The sequence below is a fragment of the Saccopteryx bilineata genome, chromosome 4, assembly GCF_036850765.1.
Source record: "Saccopteryx bilineata isolate mSacBil1 chromosome 4, mSacBil1_pri_phased_curated, whole genome shotgun sequence".
Classification (NCBI taxonomy): Eukaryota; Metazoa; Chordata; class Mammalia; order Chiroptera; family Emballonuridae; genus Saccopteryx; species Saccopteryx bilineata.
In genome coordinates, this window is record NC_089493.1 from 232,549,844 (window position 1) to 232,559,180 (window position 9,337).

Genomic DNA, 9,337 nt, shown 5'->3' on the forward strand with positions numbered 1-9,337 from the left:
TTCTAAAAGGTGTTACTTTTGCTCCTGTTATTTCCTGATTATTTTCCCTGTTCATGGATGATCTTTAGGCAGGGAATATATAGTCCCTTGAAAAGGTGTTTTTAAAATTATATCTATGCATGTTTTTCTGGGGTGAGTATTCATACCTTTCACCAGATTACCAGAGGACTAATAGCTTTCTTTTGTGGAAAAAAATTAAGGACCACTGTCCTTTCTGTTTTTCTTACCCCTACCCCTTGAAGAGATGAGTGTTAAGTTTCAGGTTGTCAAATATATAATTTACATATAACCTACTGCCCCATTAATGCATTTCTCATGTATTATGAGCCATCTTCTTATCACAGGTTTTCACATTTCTTTAGGATCTACTGGTGGATTTTCAGATTAACCTTTAATTCAAAGATATGAGAAAGAAGCTTTCTGTCTATGTGACTTTCTCTTTAGCTATAAACAGCAGGCACAGTCAAGGTCTCAGTTAAGATAAAGAGGAGCAGCAAGTTTCTCTCACAGAGAAAATAGATTAAGAACTTTTATTTTAAAGCGAAATGTCTATATTCTGTTTCTCACAGTATTTTTCTTCTCTGAAGCACTAACTTGTCATGTAGAGTTCTCACTGAAGTTTCTGTCTCTAGCCCACTGCTCTATCAAGCCTTTAGGTTTCCTTTCATTGATTTGTTCCTTCTTCCTGTTTCTCCTTATGAAAGGCATCAATCAGGTCATATCTCCATGATAGTAAAGGGAGTAATACATCAGGATTATCATACAGGATCAAACTTTCAAGGAGGCAAAAAATTACTTTGCCTACAGGTGATGTTTATGTTTCCAGAAAATCTCCATCTCTCTCTTCTATATATTTTAAACCAGATTTCATTCTCGATATAAACCCCAAACACTTCAGTTTAACCAATGGTTGTGTATTTATTTCTCTACCTACCTATCTATCCATCTGCCAATCGTCTATTTTCTTCCTGTCTACTTAGCTTTCTTTCTCCATCTGTCATCTACTTTTCTATCTATCCATTTGTCTATCTCTATTTGTAAACACATATAAATTTTGAGACAGTGTTCCAAGCACTTTACAAAAATTAACTCAGACTTTAGAAGAGTTATCATATTTTGTCTTCAAAATCTATGACTCTCAAGCTTTTTTTTTTGTCAGATACTATTTATACTCCCATTAAAGATCTCAAAGTGCTATTGTTTTAGAAATTTTTATCTATTGGTGTTTTTCATATCTAAAAATGAAATTGAGACAACAGTAATATTTATTTGTTAATTAGTTTAGCCACAACGACAATAAAGTTATTGCAAGCTAATACATATTTTTTATGAAAATTAAACTATTCTCAACACACACAATATAGTGAAAAGAGTAGCGTTTCTTTATATTTAAAAAAATTAACATTTGGTTTAATAGAATACAGCTAATCTCTCTATATATTTTTTGCATTCAGTTTTTTTGTGAAATGATGTGTTCCATAAAACATACAAAAAGTTCTAGCCTCATTTAGATATCTATTGGAAAAATGGGTGCTCAGTTTGGCAGCACATATGCTAAAACTGAAACAATACAGAGAAGATTAGCATGGCCCCCACACATGGATAACACACAAATTCATGAGGCATTCCATATTTAAAATGAAAAGAAAAGAAAATGGAAGATTATTTTAATAACCTTAAGGTTATTTCAATGTTGAGACTAAAATCATACCAGCAAATTTTTCCTAGTGTGTTACATTTGAATCCTCTGCAGTATTTTGCACATCAAATGGCTACTTCAACTATGTAAAAATTTGTATTTGAACTTGGTTCACTGAGATATGCAGGTCTTGGCAGTGTCTTCACATTTCATTTTATAACATAAAAGATAAAAATGTAATAAAATTAATATTTTTACTCGTTCATCAATAACATTCTTAAAAGAAATTTGCTTTATTTTTCTGAGAAAGAAGGAGAGAGAAAGAGAAAGAGAGAAAAGGAGAGAGAAAAGAATCAGCTCATTGTTCCACTTAGTTGTGTCACTGATTGCTTCTCATATGTACCCTGAGTAGGGCTAGAACTGGCGACCTCCCAGCTGAGCTGGCACCTTTGGGATCAAGCTGGTAACCCCAGGCTCAAAGCAGCAACCTCAGGGCTCCGAGTATCTACTCCACTGTGCCATTGGCCAGGACTGGTGTTTTTTTGTTTGTTTTTGTTTTTTAACTGATCATGAATTGTGGACAAAAGTACAATAAAGATCTCTTTCAGTGCTACTACTTTGATTTGTAGAAATCAATATACAGTAGTGAAAAGGCAACAAAAAAAAGTCTTAACCTTATTCTGAAAGTAGCTTTGATCTGACAAACCTTCAGAAGGGTCTCTGGAGTCCCCTCCTGTCCACAGAGCACACTCTGATAAGCAGTTTTCAAAACAGCCCTGTGAGTAAGATTACCATTTCTCCGATTTTATAATGGGAAAACAGAGGCAAAGAGAGTTTGTAGGCTTACTTTAAGACCACGTAGTGCCTGACCTGTGGTGGCACAGTGGATAAAGCATCGACCTGGAAATGCTGAGGTCGCCGGTTCGAAACCCTGGGCTTGCCTGGTCAAGGCACATATGGGAGTTGATGCTTCCAGCTCCTCCCCCCTTCTCTCTCTCTGTCTCTCCTCTCTCTCTCTCTGTCTCTCTCTCTCTCTCCCTCACCTCTCTAAAATGAATAAATAAAAAAATAAAAATAATTAAAAAAAGGTGACGTCACGGAAATGGCGCCGTGAGAAGCGCGTCCGACAGCTCTCCCCTAAATCACAACAAATTTATCAACTAGAAACAGAAAAATTTATCCTCGGAGCATTCCAGAGTTCCACACAAACTGAAAGCAAAAGGACTGTTATCACTTGAATCTGAGAGACGAGGGTGTGGAGGAAGCTACCGCAGCAGCAACGCTCATTCAAGCCGCGAGGGAGTGCGCCTGCGGTGAGTCAGCCCATATACTTGGGAACCGCGAGCCGCCGCGAGCGGCCGACGCGAGCCGCCGGTCGCGCGCCCGGTCCGGTTGAGCACCGCTGACGTTCCCAGCGGCCCGCACACTGCGAGTGGGGGTCGCCGGCCACCGGTGCCCGGAGCGCCCCATTCGCACGCATGCCTTGGACATTCCACGTGCCCAGGGCACCCTGCTGGCCCGCACACCCAGGGGGCTCCATTATCCTGCGCCTGGTGCGGTCCAGCCGCCAGTGGCGGGGCGAGCGGGAGAGGCTTGGGAGATTCTCTCCGTGGGCGGGGCACCTCACCCAGCCATTCAAGCTAACAATCAAGCCTTGGGGGAGGGGCGCGCGCAGGCAGCCTAAAATACCTTCAGAAGCACAGCTGCGACCCAATCACTGAAATTAGCTTAACCCATAAAATCTGCGCACCCTCGGTTCTAATTGATAAGATCTCTCTCAGTTCAGCAATCCAAGACAAGAGGCGTGATATTTTTTAGTGCCTCTCGCTAAAGGGGCGGGGGCAACTTCTGATTGATAGAGCCTCCATATTCAGGGATAAATGCTAACAAGAAGGACTTGGCAGATAATAAGGTCTATACTACACTAGTCGTAAGCAGAGACTAGTGCCTCGTCTTCCCTGCAAAAACAGGCTACAAAGTGTGGAAAGACTGGGTTGAGAGGTCCAACTAAATGATAGGCGCTGAACAGTCACCTTGACAACAGTTGACTCCCACCCCCGCCTGATTACACTGGAGGCCCTGACTCTCAGAGCCTTTCCCAAAGCCTTGCACTGAGTGGGGATAGAGTGGGGATTTCCCAGCTCTTTGAGCCTCTTACTCCCCAGGCAGAAGCAGTTGCAGCCTTATAGCTGGATCACCAGGCTGCTAATTCAGAAAGGGGGGACTAGGAGAGAGAATCCAGGAAAGCAAACTCTCTCATCGTTGGACCCTGCAAACGCTAACAAGCCTTTACTTCCAGCAAGACTAAAGCCAATTATATGACATTGCCATAGAATCCCATCAACTGCAAATCCCTACCTAAGAGTGACACAGGGGCAGAGCCTGGGGTACAGAGTCACCGACTAGGAAGAGGGAGAGAAAAGAAAAAGGAAGAAGTTAACCTCTCAAAATCAAGAAAAACCCACAGACTTTACAACTTGATCCACTAATTTTGTTGTTGTTGTTGTTCTTGTTGTTGTTTGTTTCTTCTATCTTTTTGCCTTTATTTCCTCCACCTCGGTCCTTCTATTCTCTGCCCATCTTATGCTTCCCCTTTCTTGAACTACACTACCCATGAGTGTTGCATTTTATTTTTCTTCTTCATCCTCACCCTCCTTTAAGGTTATACTCCAAAACACTTAACTCTCACTCTCTCCTCTTTTGTTTTTTTTTTGTCTTGCTTTATTTTGTTTTTTTCTCCTCCTATTTTATTTCTTCCTTCGTTTTTCTCTTTTTCTTATTTTTTCCTTTCTATTCGTTTTTTCTTTTCTCATTTTACTTTCCTCCCATATAATCCTCAATCACGAACAAATTAGTTAATTTGGGACTCAAGGCTTTTTTTTGGCTTTATTTCTCTTTTTTGCTTTTGTTTTTATTTTTTTTCTCTTGTTTGTTTATTTTTGTGGCATTTTGGGTCCTCCCAACCCAAGGTCTCCATTGTATTTAGTCTTCGCTCCACTTAATACAACAGATTTTTACTTATTATTTTTATTTTTTCTTCTTTATTATTCTTTTTTGGTCCTTTTTTCTGATTCCATCTTATCCCTCTCATTATATCTCTTAGTTGACCATCACTTACAAGCAAATCATCTTATGCTTGTCTAAGATTTTCTTCTTTTTTTTTTTTTTGCATTTAGTAGGTCCCTACTCCCTTTTTTTGCCCCATGAACTCTTCACCCCAAATCAGGCCCTCCATTATAGGCACGATATTTCCCTGAGGAGGGGAGAGGAGGGAAAGAGAAGAGAGAAAAAAAGGGGGAAATAATAAATTATTACTGTTTTTTTTGTGGGGTGTTTTACCCTTTTTTTTTTCTTTTTACTCTTTATTAATTCTAATTAGTGCTATCAATAAGACCACCCTCAGATGCCGATAAGAAAGAGGAAATCGAATATTATGGATACAAAAGAAAGAGAGGTAACACAAATAGATGTGGAAAAATCTATGGAGAAAAGACTTAACATATTGGAAGCCTTGGAGCTAAATGACAGAGAATTTAAAATAGAAATCTTAAAAATACTCAGAGATATACAAGAAAACACAGAAAGGCAATATAGGGAGATCAGAAAACAACTCAATGAACACAAAGAATATATTACCAAGGAAATTGAAACTATAAAAACAAATCAAACAGAAATGAAAAACTCAATTCACGAGCTGAAAAACGAGGTAACAAGCGTAGCTAACAGAACAGCCCAGATTGAAGATAGGATTAATGAAATAGAAGACAAACAACTTGAGGCACAACAGAGAGAAGAAGAAAGAGACTCAAAAATAATACAAAATGAGAAAGCCCTACAGGAATTGTCTGACTCCATCAGAAAGAATAACATAAGAATAATAGGTATATCAGAGGGAGAAGAGAAAGAAAATGGAATGGAGAATATACTCAAACAAATAATAGACGAGAACTTCCCAAGCCTGTGGAAGGAACTAAAGCCTCAAATTCAAGAAGCAAACAGAACACCAAGTTTTCTTAACCCCAACAAACCCACTCCAAGGCACATCATAATAAAGATGACACAAACCAATGACAAAGAAAAAATTCTCAAGGCAGCCAGGGAAAAGAAGAGTACAACATATAAAGGAAGGCCTATTAGATTATCATCAGATTTCTCAGCAGAAACTCTACAAGCTAGAAGAGAGTGGACCCCAATATTTAAAGCCCTGAAAGAGAGGAACTTTCAGCCAAGAATACTATACCCATCAAAGCTATCCTTCAAGTATGAAGGAGATATAAAAACATTCACAAATACAGAAAAGATGAGAGAATTTATCAACAGAAAGCCCCCACTCCAGGAAATACTAAGGGGGGTTTTCCAACCAGATTCAAAGAACAAAAGAAAACAACACCACAAGTAACAGCTCCACCAAGAACACAATAAAACCAAACTTAAACTGTGACAACAAAGGAAAAAAAGGGGGGAGAGGATGGAGATTAACAGTAGCAAAGGATGATGAAGTGCAGAAATACTTATAAGATAGGGTACTACAATGAATATGGTAGGTACCCTTTTCATTACTTAATGGTAACCACCCTTAAAAAAACCACCACAAAAACACTTGACTTAAAAAAGGTAGCAACAGAGGAAAGAAGTATGGAACACAAACAAACAAAAACAAATGATAGAAAAACAAAAGACAAGAATCAAACTAGATATAAAACTAACAGAAAGCAATTTATAAAATGGCAGTAGGGAACCCACAAGTGTCAATAATTACACTAAATGTAAATGGATTAAACTTACCAATAAAAAGACACAGAGTAGCAGAATGGATTAAAAAAGAAAATCCAACTATATGCTGCCTACAAGAAACACATCTAAGCAACAAGGATAAAAACAAATTCAAAGTGAAAGGCTGGAAAACAATACTCCAAGCAAACAACACCCAAAAAAAAGCAGGTGTAGCAATACTCATATCTAATAATGCTGACTACAAGACAGAAAAAGTACTCAGAGACAAAAATGGTCATTTCATAATGATTAAGGGGAAGTTGAATCAAGAAGACATAACAATCCTTAATATATATGCACCAAACCAAGGAGCACCAAAATATATAAGACAGCTACTTATTGACCTTAAAACAAAAACTAACAAAAATACAATCATACTTGGAGACCTCAATACACCGCTGACGGCTCTAGATCGGTCATCCAAACAGAGAATCAATAAAGATATAGTGGCCTTAAACGAAATACTACAACACCTGGATATGATAGACATCTACAGGACACTTCATCCCAAAGCGACAGAGTATACATTTTTCTCTAGTGTACATGGAACATTCTCAAGAATTGACCATATGTTGGGCCACAAAGACAATATCAGCAAATTTAGAAAAATTGAAATTGTACCAAGCATATTTTCTGATCATAAAGCCTTGAAACTAGAATTCAACTGCAAAAAAGAGGGGGAAAAACCCACAAAAATGTGGAAACTAAACAACATACTTCTAAAAAATGAATGGGTCAAAGAAGAAATAAGCGCAGAAATCAAAAGATATATACAGACAAATGAAAATGAAAATACGACATATCAGAATCTCTGGGATGCAGCAAAAGCAGTAATAAGAGGAAAGTTCATATCACTTCAGGCCTATATGAACAAACAAGAGAGAGCCGAAGTAAACCACTTAACTTCACACCTTAAGGAACTAGAAAAAGAAGAACAAAGACAACCCAAAACCAGCTGAAGAAAGGAGATAATAAAAATCAGAGCAGAAATAAATGAAATAGAGAACAGAAAAACTATAGAAAAAATCAATAAAACAAGGAGCTGGTTCTTTGAAAAGATCAACAAAATTGACAAACCCTTGGCAAGACTCACCAAGGAAAAAAGACACAGGACTCAAATAAATAAAATCCAAAATGAAAGGGGAGAGATCACCACAGACATCATAGAAATACAAAGAATTATTGTAGAATACTATGAAAAATTATATGCCACCAAATACAACAACCTAGAAGAAATGGATAAATTCCTAGAACAATACAACCTTCCTAGACTGAGTCATGAAGAAGCAGAAAGCCTAAACAGACCAATCAGCAGGGAGGAAAGAGAAAAAACTATTAAAAATCTCCCCAAAAATAAAAGTCCAGGCCCAGACGGTTATACTAGTGAATTCTATCAAACATTCAAAGAAGACTTGGTTCCTATTCTACTCAAAGTCTTCCAAAAAATTGAAGAAGAAGCAATACTTCCAAACACATTTTATGAGGCCAACATAACCCTCATACCAAAACCAGGCAAGGATGGCACAAAGAAAGAAAACTACAGACCAATATCTCTAATGAATACAGATGCTAAAATACTAAACAAAATACTAGCAAACCGAATACAACAACATATTAAAAAAATAATACATCATGATCAAGTGGGATTCATCCCAGAATCTCAAGGATGGTTCAACATACACAAAACGGTTAACGTAATACACCATATCAACAAAACAAAGAACAAAAACCACATGATCTTATCAATAGATGCAGAAAAGGCTTTTGATAAAATACAACACAATTTTATGTTTAAGACTCTCAACAAAATGGGTATAGAAGGAAAATATCTCAACATGATAAAGGCCATATATGATAAACCATCAGCCAACATCATATTAAATGGCATAAAACTGAGGACTTTCTATCTTAAATCAGGAACAAGACAGGGTTGTCCACTCTCTCCACTCTTATTCAACGTGGTGCTAGAAGTTCTGGCCAGAGCAATCAGACAAGACAAAGAAATAAAAGGCATCCATATCGGAAAAGAAGAAGTAAAGCTATCACTTTTTGCTGATGATATGATTCTATACATCGAAAACCCGAAGGACTCCACAAAAAGATTATTAGAAACAATAAACCAATACAGTAAGGTCGCAGGATAAAAAATTAACATACAAAAGTCCATAGCCTTTCTATATGCCAACAATGAAATATTAGAAAACGAACTCAAAAAAATAATCCCCTTCACGATTGCAACAAAAAAAATAAAATACCTAGGAATAAACATAACAAAGAACGTAAAGGACCTATATAATGAAAATTACAAAGCATTGTTAAGGGAAATCGAAAAAGATACAATGAGATGGAAAAATATTCCTTGTTCTTGGATAGGAAGAATAAATATAATCAAAATGGCCATATTACCCAAAGCAATACAAATTTAATGCAATTCCCATCAAAATCCCTATGAGATTTTTTAAAGAAATGGAACAAAAAATCATCAGATTTATATGGAACTATAAAAAATCCCGAATAGCCAAAACAATCCTAAGGAAAAAGAATGAAGCTGGGGGCATTACAATACCTGACTTTAAACTATATTATAGGGCCACGATAATCAAAACAGCATGGTATTGGCAAAAAAATAGACACTCAGACCAATGGAACAGAATAGAAAGCCCAGAAATAAAACCACATATATATGGTCAAATAATCTTTGATAAAGGGGCCAACAACACACAATGGAGAAAAGAAAGCCTCTTCAACAAATGGTGTTGGGAAAACTGGAAAGCCACATGCAAAAGAATGAAACTCGACTACAGCCTGTCCCCGTGTACTAAAATTAATTCAAAATGGATCAAAGACCTAAATATAAGACCTGAAACAATAAAGTACATAGAAGAAGACATAGGTACTAAAATCATGGACCTGGGTTTTAAAGAA

General features: G+C 37.2%; 1 non-coding gene across 1 annotated transcript; it reads left to right on the forward strand.

The window, feature by feature from the left end:
- The first annotated feature begins 1,530 nt into the window (after positions 1-1,530).
- LOC136336959 (U6 spliceosomal RNA) lies at positions 1,531-1,637 on the forward strand. Its single transcript, XR_010731692.1, has one exon. It is a non-coding gene; the product is annotated as a U6 spliceosomal RNA (small nuclear RNA).
- Positions 1,638-9,337: the final 7,700 nt, after the last annotated feature.